The following is a 17212-nucleotide window of genomic DNA, read 5'->3' on the forward strand; positions in this document are numbered from 1 at the left end:
AGAATGACGGAAACTTTGATACAAGTTATTTTTGTACTGCGTTTCATGAAACTTCTTTAATTTAAAATGTTAACCGAAGTACTATTAGTATGAATTCCAGTATCCGCAGTATTTTGCTGTTGTATTTTGAAAGAAGCTCACACTTGCATTGGCCGGGAGTCGAAAGCGTGTTTCCCACAATACAGGCGCGAATTTTGCCCCTGAACCACCAATACTTTCCAAATCTAGAGTTTCAATTGTCCAGTCACAGTCTTGTTTCTGATAATGCAAGGCTAAAAGACAATGCTAAATACTACAGAGTCTGGAAATGAAATTATTCAGAAAATGCTGTAAACACTCCGCCGGTCCGGGATCATCTGTGGAGACGGAAACACAGGGTTAATGTTTCAGGTCGAAGAGCTCTCCTCAGATCCAAGGTTTACACCAATCATTTCCAAAAAATGCTGGTAATTTTATTAAAATTGTTATTTCCATGCTCTGGTCAGCGTGATTTCCAGATACAGTGTTATTTTGTTGCTTAATATCACAAATTATACAACAAAGCTGGGAGTCCACGCCAGAAACGTCTGTTTATAAACAGGCACTTTAACCAAATAACCCACGGAGCCAAAGCATTTTCCCTGGGTTACAGGAATTGCCAGTCCCTCTGCTGTCGCTTATCTTTGATTCTCCATCTATGAGTTGTTTCTGAATCCGTGAGTTTGTGCCTGCTTTGTGGGTGAGCGGCAGACTTGCAGAGATGTCCTGCTCGCTCTCCCAGATTGACATCGTGGAAAATGTGGAGCAGGCTTCTGGAAACAAACGGATTTACATATTTACCTCACAGTTTCGGCACATCAGGGACTGAATCACCGCTTTTAATAATAAAATCGCGGGTTTCTTGTTATATACTAGACACAGGCTCTGCACAGTATTTTTGGGCAGTTATTATTTCAAGACTTCTCCAATGTCGCCATGCTGAAGGAATTGGTGATGTTTGACCAAAAAGCCAGAAGCTCGTCTGGGATCTCTCGCATTTCAGTCAGGGAAAGTAATTTGCAAATTTTGAAATTGTGCCCTGTACACCCAAGTCCAAGTCATTACTATATATCGAGAAAATCAGTGGTCCTTGTCCCGACCTCTGGGGAACACAACTGTGTACCTTCCTCCAGTCTGAAAAACAGCCATTCACCACTACTCCCTGTTTCACTGTCACTTAGCCAATTCCGTATCCATGCAGCCACTGCCCCTTTTATTCCATGGTCTTTAACTTTGCTGGCAAGCCTTTTATGTGCCACTTTGTCAAACGCCTATTTGGAAGTCCATGTACAGCACGTCAACCTCATTGCCCTCATCAACCCTCTCTGTTACCTCACCAAAAACTACGTAGAAACTTACAGTGCATAAGGAAACCATGCGGTCGACCGTGCTTGTGCTGGTTATTTTGTCCCATATCCCACGTTTTGTGCGTAACGCTATCAGTAAATATTTTCTTCATTTAGTAAAAGTTAACGTTTTGATTAAGGGATTGCGTTCCATCAGCAGGTGCCGCAGAGAACAGGAGATATAAATCAAGCTGTGCCACGATTCGGATTCAGAACCGAGGTTGCTGCGGCCACAACAGAGAGTACTAACCATTATACCATCACGGCGTCACACATTATTTGCTGCAATTCTGTTCTGACCACAGTAAAGTCACACACGGCACTGCTTAGAAACGGTGGATTTTTGGTAAAGAGGCTAAAATAAGGTCATTTCTGAACCCGTGAGTTTGTGCTGCTTTGTGGGTGAGCGGCGGGCTTGAAGCGATGTCCTGCCCGCGCTCCCAGATTGACAATGTGGAAAATGTGGAGCAGGCTTCTGGAAATAAATGTATTTACATATTTACCTCACAGTTTCGGCACATTTGGGACTGAATTCCCGCTTTTAATAATAAAATCGCGGGTTTCTTGATATAAACTGGACACAGGCTCTGCACAGTATTTGTGGCAGTTTTTATTTTAAGTTTTCAGCAATATCACAAGCCGAGGGAATTGTTGATTTTGACTAAAAAGCGAGGGGCTCATCCGGGATTTGAAACTTCGCCTCTCGCATTTGAAACATCGAAATTTTCTGCACGAGAATCGTACCAATAGATTCCATCTCTCTCCCTGTCTCTGTTTTTTAGTCTCTCTGTGCTTTACCCTGATGGGCTTCTCAGGTTTCCTTGAACGGCCGAGGCTGATCTAACCTGCAACACCAGCAGAAAAGTGTAGAGAAAGAAATACTGACTGAGACAGCAGGGGAAGTAATTCAGAAAAGTTAAAAATGGACTTTCAAGACGAATCTGGTGAAGTGGGGCTAATATTGTTGACTTGAAATATTTCGTGTATCGCTTGATATCGTTGAACATTGTATTAGAAAGCGGGATTGGATGGACTGAAGCGGTCTGAAAGCTGTGCGTGGCAGCGAAATCTTACGGCTTCGTTTCCAGCGGCTCGTTGGGCTCGGGATTTTGACTCTCACTTAAGTACATAAGAACATAAGAAATAGGAGCAGGAGTAGGCCATTTGGACCCTCGAGCCTGCTCCGCAAGTCAATAAGATCATGGCTGATCTCCTACCTCATCTCCACTTTCGTGCACTGTCCCCAGATCACTTGATTCTCTTAATATTTAAAAATCTATCGATCTCTGTCTTGAACAGACTCAAAGACTGAGCCTCCACAGCCCTCTGGGATAGAGAATTCCAAAGATTCACCACCCTCTCAGTGAAGACATTTCTCCTCATCTCAGTCCTAAATGGTCAACCCCTTGTTCTCCTGGACACAGGCTCTGCAGTTAGAGGATTTCATTGATGGATATGGGAGAGGTTCCCCGGTTCAAATGATTTATTTACAGAAGGCACGATTGACGTTTCTCCAGGGAATTTTTGAGCTCCAAAGGGCAGAATGCACAGGGTTTGTCGACACAACACACGAGGAATAAAGCAAATATTTCAAGGTGGTGAGCAGATTGAAGCTGACATTTTAATTATTCACAATTCAAGCGACCTCGCTTACGATTCCCATTCCTTGAATGAGGCAAATGAACGAGTTGTGGTTTTGCTGCAAACGTTCATCACCGAAATCGGACTGAACAGCGACTCTGGTGGAAATGGAACTCCAAAACTTTGAATGAATTTTTCAACCATTAACTAGAAGTGCAACGCGAAATACATTGCAGCTCAGGGAGCACCTGTGGAGAGTGAAACTGAGTTAACGTTTCAGGTCGATTACCCTAAGTCAGAACTGGAATAAGCTGGAGATGTAACAGGTTTTTAAGCAAGTGTAGGGGCAAGGAAATGGGGGAGGAGAGGAAAGAACAAAAGGGAAGGTCTGTGATAGGATGGAAGGCAGGAGGGATTAAGAGACAAAAGGGATGATGGTGCTTAAAAACCTGTTATATGTCCCATTCGCACTAAACTGAATTGGTGCTTTGAAACCAGTCGATACATTTAGACCTGCGGGACCGCCCGACAGACAAGCGCTGCGAAAGCAGGGCCGACGGTTGGAACCAAAGCAGCTCGATTTTACACGAAATGTCCTTGGGAAACCAAGTGAACTGGGGAGGCTAACTGAAGAACTGGGTTTTGTTTACCTGGTGGTTGGCACTTTTCCCTAAACAGTTGATGAGCGTGAGCGACGGGAAACGGTTCACAGCTGCAAATGAGGGGAGAAATATGCAATTTTGGCAAAATGGTAATCAAACAGGATAATGGACTCGTAGGAGGGAACAAAGAGAGTAAGAGACCCTCCTCATGGATCTGACAGGGTAAGGGACGCTGTGGAGGCAGCAGACAGAGTAAGGCACGCTCTGGATGGATCGGACAGGGTAAGGGACGCTCCTGATGTAGCAGACAGGGTAAGGGACGCTCCGGATGTAGCAGACCGTGTAAGGGACGCTACGGATGTAGCAGACAGTTTAAGGGCCGCTCTGGATGGATCAGACAGGGTAAGGGACGCTCCGGATGGACCAGACAGGGTAAGGGACGCTGCGCGTGGTTCAGACAGTGTAAGGGATGCTCCGGATTTTACAGACAGGGAAAGGGGCGCTCTTGAAGTACCAGACAGGGTAAGGGTCGATCCGGATATTCCAGAAAGGGTAAGGGACGCTCCAGATGGATCAGGCAGGATAGGCGGCGCTCAGCAACTAACAGACAGGGTAAGTGATGCTCCGGATGTGGCAGACAGGGTAAGGGATTTTCCGGATGTGCCAGACAGGGTAAGCGACGCTCTGGATGGGTCAGACAGGGTAAGGGAGACTCTGGATGTACCAGACAAGGTAACGGACGCTCTGGGTGGATCAGACAGGGCAAGGGAAGCTCCGGATGTACCAGACAAGGTAACGGACGATCCGGATGGATCAGACAGGTGAAGGGATGCTCCGGTAGTACCAGACATGGTAAGGGACGGTCCGGATGGATTGGATAGGGTAAGGGATGCTCGGGATTTACCAGATAGGGTAAGGGAAGCCCCGGAGGTACCAGGCAGTGTAAGGTATTCTTCGGATACATCAGGCAGGGTAAGGTATTCTTCGGATACATCAGACAGGGTAAGGGACGCTCGGGATATACCAGACATGGTAAGGGACGCCCCGGAGGTACCAGACAGGGTAAGGTATTCTTCGGATACATCAGACATGGTAAGAGACGTTCCTGATGTGTCAGAGGCATAAGGCATGCTCAAGAGATGCCAGATAGGGGAATAGACGCGCAGGGCCTATCAGACAGGGTAACGGGTGCTCAGGAGATATCAGAGAGGCTGATGGATGCAGAGTTATTACTTTCTAAGCTTCACATTTTCTAAATATCAATAAAAGCAAAAGTTGAATCCGGATGTAACAGATATTATGCCAAATGCTACGTGGGGAAAATGAGAAGGTAGAATGGGGTCGGACTGGACATTTGGCAGCGCTCAGAAATACATTTATAAATGTCACAGTTTCCCCCACCCAATACAGTCATAAATAATACAAATAAAGCTAATTATATTTATAACGAACAGAGGTGCAAAAGCATTTACATCTAACACAATAGCAACCCACAAATACATTTGTATCCAACATGGGCAGACCCAAATATTGTTGCAACCTTCACAGTGATAGATTGCTAAAAAAACTTTAATAGTTTGTCTTATAAGCCATGATATTTACATGGCAGTTTGCATTGACGATCCTCCAAAGCCACTGGAGTTTGTTTGAGAATGATTCGGGTCCTGACCGATTTTTTGTTAGGCGGATTAGAACAAGTTTTGAGCGCAAGTCCAATATTAGAAGTCGACATTAAAACGGGGCTCACGCGAGACCGGTCGCAAATTTCAATCTACAATCCCCAAAGCGAGATTCATACCCCTAGACGTAAGTGTCATTCTGCCTAGAATGCAGACCGAATCAACTGGTTATCAAAAATAAAATGGATTTATCATGTATTGTCCATTGCATTTTGTCTGATTCAGGTAGTCAGAGTATTGGAGACAGCAGTTTTACATTCCCAATAAAAATGCTCTGTCACGTGTGCCCGCAGTTACATTCCCGTTCCAAGCCCTCTGTTTTCTGTCGATGACTTGCCCGGAATGTGCTTGGAGAAGTGTTAGAATCGCAGTACAGCCCTTCCCACTGTCGCTTCCTCTAAATCTCCGTCCAGCATTTTCACCAATGTAATGTTCATCAGCTTGAGCTACTGTTTAATTTGTTCTCGACATTAACTATGCTGATCCTTTAACTTGTCCCACGACAACGCGTCTCCAAATTTTTCGATTGCACCTCGAGGGCTCTTTTCATACGTAAACCTGAAACAAGTGCCGGAGAAAGATTCAATTTCAGCGGTTTCAACAACAATGAGTCGATCGATATCAACCTCGACCATCCTCACATACACGCTGCAGATGCAAATCTCTGCCCTCCTCTGCTTCAGTTATATTTTGTTTCGCGGTGATGGGCAGTTTATGCTCTCTGAGGCTGCAATCACTGCTTTCCGCCGGCAGCGGGCGCTTTGAGAGAACGGGGCCGGGCAGGCGGCCTGAACTTCGCTGCTGTCCCGGCCTCTCTCACTCCGGGAGCTGGGGAACAGCAAACAAACTCATGGGTTTGTTGCTGCGTCTGAAATGCGGCTCCGAACTGTTGCTATTAACCGAGCCAGAGCTGCAGGATTCATAAGAACATAAGAACATAAGAAATAGGAGCAGGAGTAGGCGAATCGGCCCCTCGAGCCTGCTTCGCCATTCAATAAGATCATGGCTGATCTGATCCTAACCGCCAATCCACTATCACAGACCCATCTCCTGAATCTAACAGAATTAGACACACGAAATAGGAGCAGGATCAGGCTACACGGCCCCTGGGCCCGCTCCGCTACCCACAGGGCCATGTCCGATCCGAACCTAGACTCATGTCCAAATTCCTGCCCGCTCCCCGTAACCCTTAATTCCCTTTACTTCTAGGAAACTGTCTGTTTCTGTTTTAAATTTATGTAATGATGTAGCTTCTACAGCTTTTTGGGGCAGCATATTCCATGGACCTACCACCCTCTGAGTGAAGTAGTTCCTCCTCATCTCAGTTTTGAAAGAGCAGCTCCTTATTCTAAGACTATGCCCCCTAGTTCTAGTTTCACCCATCATCGGGAACATCTTCCCCGCATCCACCCAATCCAACCCCTTCACAATGTTATATGTTTCAATAAGATCGCCCCTCATTCTTCTGAACTCCAATGAGTAGAGTCCCAATCTACTCAACCTCTCCTCATATGTCCATCCCCTCATCCGCGGGATTAACCGAGTGAACCTTCTTTGTACTGACTCGAGAGCAAGTATGTCTTTTCTTAAGTATGGACACCAAAACTCTATGCAGTATTCCAGGTGCGGTCTCACCAATACCTTGTACAACTGAAGCAATACCTCCCTATTTCTATATTCTATCCCCCTAGCAATGAAAGCCAACATTCCATTGGCCTTCTTAATCACTTGCTGCAGCTGCATACTAACCTTTTGAGTTTCGTGCACCAGGACCCCCAGATCCCTTTGTACTTCAGTACTTTCAGGTTTCTTGCCATTAAGATAATAGCCTGCTCTACGATTTTTCCTGCCAAAGTGCATAACCTCACACTTTCCAGTATTGTATTCCATCTCTCACACTGTCGGTGTCTCTGTAGATTTTGATTGTATCCAGAACTGTATAGAGAAAAGGAGAATACCGCGTAGCTGTTAATTTATTTTATTGATCTCTACCTACAAGAGATCATTGAACCGGGGACCTGTTAAACTTTAGACAGAAGTGATAACCGGTGCACTTCGGAAAATGCTGCTCTGTAAAGAATTATAGGAACAACTCAGAAGAGAACTGTCATCTATAAATGCTCTTAACGGATTCCATTAACATTTAGAAAACTGCTTATTCTATTAATAATGCAAAACTAACTAATCTGTGCAAAAATGTTGTGGTAATCGCCATTAATCAACCGCTAACTTTCTGATTCATACGGACCGAAATACTCGCATGGTTACCGAGCCATACGCAAAACTTAAAAAAAAATGCGTGTTATGCATGTGATGAATTTTCACCCGTTCTCATTTTATAGACTGCACTTTTAGGAGTTGAGTAAAAATGTTCAATGTTTATGACGCCAGGAACCTGGTGCAGCCTTTAGTAAATTCAGCAGCTCGCGAACACATGAGAGTAACTCCTGCTGCACTCTATCATATAACCCCAGCCAATGCTCCTCAAATAAACAATAGTAACCAGTGTCCCAGCCCCCAGCACTATTAAACAACTTGAAATGTGTAAGTAAATGTGCACGGATAATTCGCACCTTCCTTGCGGGGCTGTAGTGGTGCATTTGGTTAGCGCGTGGTACTTCTGATAGTACAGTGGTTGGAAAATGCCGCTCTTAAGAGTTCGAGCCACACCTAAAACAGCCAATGCTATTGCGGTGTAATATTTCTACCAGAGCAGAAGGTTCAATTGGGTTCTCTGGTAGCTTTCTCCTTATTAGCCGTTCCACGTGGGCACTTAGTTTCCTCAGGCCCACCGTGTTGCAATAACGGATGAGAGTTTTAAAGGAGCCCTTCAATGCTACTTTTTGACAGGACGAAAGTGGGGCCAGTTTTAACTGTTAAACCAGCAAATAATAATGTGCAGGAAATAGATTCGATTTCAACGCAGTGACTGAGACATTGGCACATCGAGAAGATGTGTAAACTCACGGGTTATCTGTACGAACATACGAAGTAGGAGCAGGATAAGGCCACTCGGCCCATCGCTCCTGCTCCACCATTCAATAAGATCATGGCTGAGCATCGACTGTAACTCCACTTTCCCGTGTGATCTCCATATCCCATGATTCCCCTAGAGTCCAAAAAACCATCTGTTTCAGCCTTGAATATACTCAAAGACTCAGCATTCACATCCCTCTGGGGCAGAGAATTCCAAATATTCACAACCCTTTGAGTGAAGAAATTCTTAAGGAGGCTCGGAGTTGTTTGCCTGAGGTTGTCCCACGGATGTGAGAGGATGGATTTACCTTTCTTAACTGACGAATGACGGAGAGTTTGATACATATTTTAAAAATTGTATATTTTGTAGTGCGTTTCACGAAAATTCTATAAATTAAAAGTTCTTTCAAAATGCTTCAGTATGAATTTAAATGTTGCACAGACCGCGAATCGAACCCTAGACTGCCGCATTACAGGCAATAATTCTACCCCTGAACCACCACTGTGCAACATACCCGGTTGTTCACTTCTCTTGTCACATTCTTGATTCTGTTAATGAAAGAATAAAAGACAGAGCAAAATACTGCAGCGTCTGCAAATGAAATTATTCAGAAAATGGTGTAAATACTCCGCAGGTCAGGGGTCATCTGTGGAGAGGGAAACATAGGGTTAATGTTTCAGGTCGATGAGCTCCCCTCAGATCTAAGGTTTTGCACCAATCACTGAAAAAATTGCAGGTAATTTATTAAAATTGATATTTCCAAGCTATGGTCAGTGTGATTTTCCAGAGACAGGGCTATTTTGTTGCTTAATTTCACAAATTATAAAACAAAGTTTGGAGTCCAAGCCAGAAACTCCTGTTTACTGAACAGGCACTTTAACCAACTGAGCCATGGAATTTTAAGAGAGAGGTAGCTTTTCAAGTCGGCGAAGGGTCATCGATCTGAAACGTCAACTCCGTTTCTCTCTCCACAGATGCTGCCTGACCTGCTGAGTATTTCCAGCATTTTCTGTTTTTATTTCACATTTCCAGCATCCGCAGTATTTTGCTTTTGTGCCAAAGCATTTTCCCTGGGTAACAGGTATTGCAGGTTTCTCTGGTTGTGTTTATCTTTCATTCTCCATCTATGAATTGTTTCTGAATCCGTGAGTTTGTGCTGCTTTGTGGGTGAGCGGCAGACTTGTAGATATGTCCTGCCAGCGGTCCCAGATAACAGGAGGAGGAGGCTGCAAAAACATCCCCATCCTCAATGATGGTGGAGCCCAGCACATGAGTGCAAAAGACAAGACTGAAGCATTTGCAACTATCTTCAGCCAGAAGTGCCGAGTGGATGATCCATCTCGGCCTCCTGCTGAGGTCCCCAGCATCACAGATGCCAGTCTTTAGCCCATCCAATTCACTCCACGTGATGTCAAGAAACCGCTGAAGACACTGGATACTGCAAAGGCTATGGGCACTGACAACATTCCGGCAATAGTACTGAAGACTTGTGCTCCAGAACTAGCTGCGCCCCTAGCCAAGCTGTTCCAGTACAGCTACAACACTGGCATCTACCCGGCAATGTGGAAAATTGCCCAGGTATGTCCTGTCTACAAAAAGCAGGACAAATCCGACCCGGCCAATTACCGTCCCATCAGTCTACTCTCAATCATCAGCAAAGTGATGGAAGGTGTCATCGACAGTGCTATCAAGCGGCACTTACTCAGCAATAACCTGCTAACTGATGCCCAGTTTGGGTTCTGCCAGGGCCACTCAGCTCATGACCTCATTACAGCCTTGGTCCAAACATGGAGAAAAGAGCTGAACTCCAGAGGTGAGGTGAGAGTGACTGCCCTTGACATCAATGCAGCATTTGATCGAATGTGGCATTAAGGAGCCCTAGCAAAACTGAAGTCAATGGGAATCAAGGGGAAAACTCTCCATTGGTTGGAATCATACCTTGAACAAAGGAAGTTGGCTGTGGTTGTTGGAGGTCATTCATCTCAATCACATGACATCACTGCAGGAGTTCCTCAGGGCAGTGTCCTAGGCCCAACAATCTTCAGCTGTTTCATCAATGACCTTCCATCCATGATAAGGTCAGAAGTGGGGATGTTCGCTGATGATTGCACACTGTTCAGCACCATTCGAGACTCGTCAGATACTGACGCAGTCCGTATCCATATGCAGCATGACCTGGACAACATTCAGACATGGGCTGAAAAGTGGCAAGTAACATTCACACCACACAAGTGCCAGGCAATGACCATCTCCAACAAGCGAGACTCTAACCATCTCTCCTTGACATTCAATGGCATTACCATCGCTGAATCCCCCACTATCAACATCCTGGGGGTTACCATTGATCAGAAACTGAACTGGACCAGCGATATAAATACTGTGGCTACAAGAGCAGGTCAGAGGCTGGGAATTCTGCAGCGAGTGTCTCACCTCCTGACTCCCCAAAGCCTTTCCACCATCTGCAAGGCACAAGTCAGGAGTGTGATGGAATACTCTCCACTTGCCTGGATGAGTGCAGCTCCAACAACACGCAAGAAGCTCGACACCATTCAGGATAAAGCAGCCCGCTTGATTGTCACTCCATCCACCACCTTCAACATTCACTCCCGCCACCACCGGCGCACTGTGGCTGCAGTGTGTACCATCTACAAGATGCACTGCAGCAACTCGCCAAAGCTCCTTCAAAAGCACCTTCCAAACCCGCGACCTCTACCACTTAGAAGGACAAGGGCAGCAGACACATGGGAACATCACCACCTACAAGTTCCCCTCCAAGCCACACACCATCCTGACTTGGACCTGTATCGCTGTTCCTTCACTGTCGCTGGGCCAAAGTCCTGGAACTCCCTTCCTAACAGCATTGTGGGTGTGCCTACACCATATGGACTGCAGCGGTTCGAGAAGGTGGCTCACCACCATCTTCTCAAGGGCAATTAGGGATGGGCACTAAATGGAGGCCTAGCCAGCGACGCCCCCATCCCATCAATGAATAAAAAAAGATTGACAATGTGGAAAATGTGGAGCAAGCTTCTGTAAACAAGCGGATTTATATACTTACCTCACAGTTTCCGCACATCTGGGACTGAATTCCCGCTTTTAACAATAAAATCGCAGAATTTTTGACAGTTATTATTTTAAATCTTCTGCAATGTCGTCAAACTGAGGGAATTGGGGATTTTTGTCTAAAGAGCGGGGGTTCATCCGGGATTTCGGTCCTCGCCTCTCGCATTTAAATCAGTGGATTTTTCTCTGCGGGAATCATACCGCTAGACGCCATCTTTCAATGTCTCCATCTCTGTGTTTTCCACTGATGGACGTCTCAGGCAGGAAAGGGTAAAGAAAGAAATAATGACTGAGACGGTAGGGGACGTATTTAAAAAGTCAAAATCGAACTTTCAGACCGAACCCGGTGAAGTGAGGATGATATTGTTGACTTGAAATATTCCGTGCATCACTTGATGTTGCTGTACATTTTATAGGAACGCGAGATTGGAAGGAAAGAAGCGGTCTGAAAGAAATCTTACGGTTTCGTTGCCAGCTGCTCGTTGGTCTCGGAGTTTGAATCTCGCTCGGGGGGCTTCATTGGTTGATATGGGAGAGGTTCCCAGGTTCAAATGATGTCTTTTTACAGTTGCAGAATGTGCGCAGATTGAAGCTGACATGTTAATTGTTCACAATTCAACCGACCTCATTGGCGATTCTCAGTCCTTGAAGGACAGCAATGTGGTTTTGCTTCAAAAGTTCATCACCGAAACCTGAATGAACAGCGAATTTGGCGGGAGTCGAACCCTCAACCTTTTAATGACCTTTCACAACCATTACCATATACCATTATAGGGTGGTATTTTAAGATACCACGTCATCAATTATAATTGTGTGATACATGAAGGCTTTCAAACCCCCGCCAGCTCCTGCGGGTTGTGAGACAACCTTGAGAAGCAGCATTCCCTATCAGCGCCCATATCCCACTTGCTTCTGCTGCTTGCTGCCAGCAATCTGCAACAAATCCATTTGCAGAGACAGGGCGCTAAGAATCATCAGGGAAAGAGGCATGAACTCAAAATCCAAATTAGCGGGACATGATCAGAGGGACAGTTAATGTTCTGGGGTGAGAACTTCGGTCAGAGCTGCAAACAAATAGGTGTAAGAGAGAGAGAGATAATCTATTTCCTCAGTTGGGAGGGTCCAGCACAATGGGGCATAACCGTAAAATTAGAGTTACCCCGTTCAGGGATGATGTAAGGAAGCGTTTCTTCACACAGAGGGTATAGATACATAGATACATAGAAGATAGGAGCAGGAGTAGGCCATTCGGCCCTTCGTGCCTGCTCCGCCATTTAATGAGATCATGGCTGATCCTTTAATTCAGTATCCCGTCCCCGCCTTCTCTCCGTAACCCTTAACCCCTTTTGCCCGTAGAAATATATCTAATTCCCTCTTAAATATATTTAATGAGCTGGCGTACACTGCCCTCTGTGGCAATGAGTTCCACAGGTTCACCACTCTCTGAGTGAAGAAATTCCCCCTCATCTCTGTCCTAAATGGTTTAGCCCTTATCCTTAAATTATGTCCTCTAGTTCTGTTCTCACCCGCCAAGGGAAACATTCCTTCTGCATCCAGTCTGTCTAGACCTGTCAGAATTTTATACACTTCTATGAGATCCCCTCTCAATCTTCTAAACTCCAGTGTGTACATCCCTAAACTACATAGTCTCTCCTCATAGGTCATTCCCGCCATTCCTGGTATCAGCCTGGTGAATCGCCGCTGCACCCCCTCCATGGCAAGAACATCCTTCCTCAGATGAGGCGACCAAAACTGTACACAGTACTCGAGGTGTGGTCTCACCAGTGCCCTGTACAGCTGCAGCAAGGTATCCCTGTTCCTGTATTCTAACCCTTTTGCTATGAAGGCCAGCATACCGTTTGCCTTCTTGACCGTCTGTTGCACCTGCATGCTCGCCTTCAGTGACTGGTGTACAAGAACACCCAGGTCTCTCTGTACTTCCCCCTCTCCCAATCTATTGCCATTTAAATAATAATTTGCCCTCCCGTTCCTGCACCCAAGGTGGATAACTTCGCACTTGTCCACATTATAGTGCATCTGCCATTTATCCGCCCAATCGCCCAGTCTGTCCAAATCGCTCTGGAGCTTCCTGGTCTCTTCCTCTGAGCCCACCCCACCTCCTAGTTTAGTGTCGTCTGCAAATTTGGAAATGCTGCATCCGACTCCCTGATCCAGGTCATTAATGTAAATTGTGAACAGCTGGGGGCCCAGGACAGATCCCTGTGGTACCCCACTTGTTACTGCCTGCCATTCAGAAAATGAGCCGTTTATTCCAACTCTCTGTTTTCTATCTGACAGCCAGTTCCCTATCCACGCCAAAACTTTCCCCTTTATCCCATGAGCCTCAATTTTCCATGCTAATCTTTTATGTGGGACCTTATCGAAGGCCTTTTGGAAGTCCAGGTACACCACATCTACTGGCTCTCCCCCATCTATTCTACCAGTTACTCCCTCAAAAAATTCCAATAGATTAGTCAAGCACGATTTACCCTTTGTAAATCCATGTTGACTCTGTCCTATCCTGTCCCCATTTGCTAAGTGCTCCGCTATTTCATCCTTAATGATGGACTCCAGCATTTTGCCCACAACTGATGTAAGGCTTACAGGTCTGTAATTACCTGCTTTTTCCCTACCCCCCTTTTTGAATAGTGGGGTAACGTTAGCTACCCTCCAATCCATCGGCACTGTTCCCGAGTCTAATGAATTCTGAAAAATCATCCTTAGTGCATCCGCTATCTCTAGGGCCACCTCCTTCAGTACCCTAGGATGCATGTTATCAGGCCCTGGGGATTTGTCCACCTTCAATCCCTTTAGCTTCCTTAACACCATATCCTTAGAGATATTGATTTGCGTCAGTTCCTCCTTTGCCAATGTCCCTATTTTTCCCGATATCCCAGGGAGGTTTTTTGTGTCTTCCTTCGTAAAGACTGACCCAAAGTATGCATTTAGTTGATCTGCCATTTCCTTATTTCCCATTATATATTCCCCCGTATCTGAATGCAATGGACCAACTTTGGTTTTCACCAGTCTTTTCCTTTTGATATATTTATAAAAGCTTTTGGAGTTAGTTTTTATATTTTCCGCCAGCTTGTTTTCGTAAGCTATTTTGCCCCTCTTGATCATGCCCTTTGCCCTCCTTTGCTCTATCTTAAACTGTTCCCAATCTTCCGCTCTGGCGCTTTTTTTGGCTATTTTATACGCCCTATCTTTGGATTTTATGCTGTCTCTAATTTCCCCTGTTATCCACGGTTGAGTCACCTTTTTAGATTTCCTTTTATGCCAGATTGGTATACACAATTTTTGCAATTTTGTCATTCTATCTTTAAATGTTTGCCATTGTTTATCTACCTCCAGTCCTCTCAGGAACGTTGTCCAATCAGACCTACTCAGTTCCCGTCTCATGGCATCATAATTCCCCTTGTTTAAATTCAGGACCTTAGTCTCTGAGTCAATTTCTTCGCTCTCCATTTCGAGTGAGAAATCGATCATGTTATGATCGCTCTGACCCAAGTAGGAATCTTGAACTCTCTTCCCGAAACAACTGTTCAGGCTGGGGAGCAATTGACAATTTCAAAATGAGATCGATAGGTTTGTGTTCGGCGAGGATGTGAAGGTTTATGGAATCATCGCAGGTAGATGGAGTTCAGAGACAGATCTGCCATGATCCAATTGAATAGCGGAGCAGGCTCGAGGGCCTGAATGGCCGCCTCCTCTTTGTATGTTTCTATGACAGTAACAGTACAGAAACATCAACAGCTGCAAACATACATCGCATTTTATTCATATTTAACAGCAAAAATATCCGTGCCGTGCACAACTATGCTGTGGTCAGAAAAAATACGCGAAGCCGACGTGTGGCGCTGTGATCACATCATGGTTAGTGCCGTGCATTGTGGCCGCAGTAACCTCGGTTCAAACTTAAATCACGTCACAGCTCGCTTTGCATCTTCTGTCCTCTGCAACACCTGCTAATGGAACAGACTGAAAAATCAATCTTTACGACATGAAAAATGATGTTTTGTTGGCGGTGAAAACCTATTCGCTCCTTTTAAACCCTCGCTCTCACATGCCTGAGCTTGATGCTCCATAATTCAAAGCCGACTCTTCTCCCAGCTTTTTCTTCTTCAACAATCAGTAGCCATTCTTTACTTGCCTCCTTACATTTCATTGTCACTTGCCTGCGGTATTACCTTAATCTAACATTCACTTTCCTGTGCTTACGTGGTTAATTTCTCTCTGCTACCACCGCGGTTCATGGGGGCACATTTCCCATTCGCAGCAATGTACAACCAGTCGATACATTTAGATCTGTGTGACCACTTGACAGATAAGCGCTACGAAAGCAGGACTGGACTTTAGAAGGACAGCGGCCGGATTGTTCACGAAATTTCCTTGGAGAATCTTGTGATATCTTGTTAACTGGATTTTGTTTTGATGCTGGCTGGCGCTTTTCCAAACACTTTTGCAGTGCGTGAGCGACAGGCAGCACGACTTAGCTGCCAACGAGGGTTGAAATGTGAGCTATTGGCCCGCTGTTATGTTGCAGTTAGATCAGAAGTGTTCCGTCTTAATCTTAACAATTCTTTTGAAGTGTGTGATTGAAATAAATAGAGGACAAATGGAAAGAGCGCTAGTGGGTGAATGCAGCGATTACAGGAGGTTGGCCATAATTGAAATGTTTTTGAATGCCCATGGCGCGGGACCCTGTGTTCTTTATTAAGAGCGGGAGCAGGGATAAAGATTAACAGAAATAAAATGTACTGTCTTGTTGCGAGTCAGAAAACTGCACTGGTCTGTGATCGGTAAAAGTTTGAAATTAAATTAATTTCCAAAGGATAACGTTAACCCTTTCTTCCAGCTCCCTCATCATTTGCTTTTTCCGTTAATCTTTCAAGCGGTGTAAGAACATAAGAAGATAAGAAATAGGAACAGGAGTAGGCCATTCGGCCCTTCGAGCCTGCTCTGCCATTCATTGAGATCATGGCTGATTTCTGCCTCAGCTCCATTCACCGGCCCTATCGGCATATCCCTTGATGCCCTTACTAGTCAGAAAACTATCGACTTTTGTTTTGAATATACCAAATGACAGAGCCTCCACAGGACTCTGTGATAGAGAATTCCAAAAATTCACCAACCTCTGTGTGAAGAAATGTCTTCTCATCTCATTCCTAAATGGCCTACCCTTTATCCTGAGACTATGGCCCCTTGTCCTAGACTCCCCAGCCTTGGAATACATTCTCCCAGCATCCACCCTATAATAATATTGCATGCTTCAATGAGATCCCCTCTCATTTTTCTGAATTCAAGAGAATATAGGCCTAGTTTACTCAATCTCTTCTCATAGGATGGTCCTGCCATCTGAGGAATCAATCTCGTTAATCTTCGATGCAGCCCCTCTATGGCAAGTATATCATTCCATAGGAAAGGAGATCAAAATTGTACACAGTACTCCAGGTGCGGCCTCACCAATGCCCTATATATTTGGAGTAACACTTCTTCACTCCTGTACCCAAATCTTCTTGTAATGAAGGCCCGCATACCAATTGCCTTCCTAATGACTTGCTGCACCTGCACATTTACTTTCAGTGACTGATATACAAGGACACCCAGGTCCCTTTGATCATCTGCATTCCCCAATTGTTCACCATTTAGGAAGTACTCTGACTTTCTGTTTTTTCTAACAAAGTGGATACCCTCACATTTATCCACATTATCTTCCATCTGCCACGTTCTAGCCCACTCACTGATCCTGTCGAGATCCCTTTGAAGCCTCCTCACTTCCATTTCACAACCGAGCCTGCCACCTAGCTTTGTATCACCAGCAAATTTGGAAATGTTACATTTAATCCCCTCATCCAAATCATTGATATAGATTGTGAATAGGTGGGGCCCAAGAACCGATCCTTGTGGTACCCGACTGTTCAATGCCTGCCATCCTCAATAAGA

Source organism: Somniosus microcephalus, unplaced genomic scaffold, assembly GCF_052327205.1.
Source record: "Somniosus microcephalus isolate GS21.2 unplaced genomic scaffold, FLI_Smic_1.0 unresolved_chr1, whole genome shotgun sequence".
NCBI classification, from domain to species: Eukaryota; Metazoa; Chordata; class Chondrichthyes; order Squaliformes; family Somniosidae; genus Somniosus; species Somniosus microcephalus.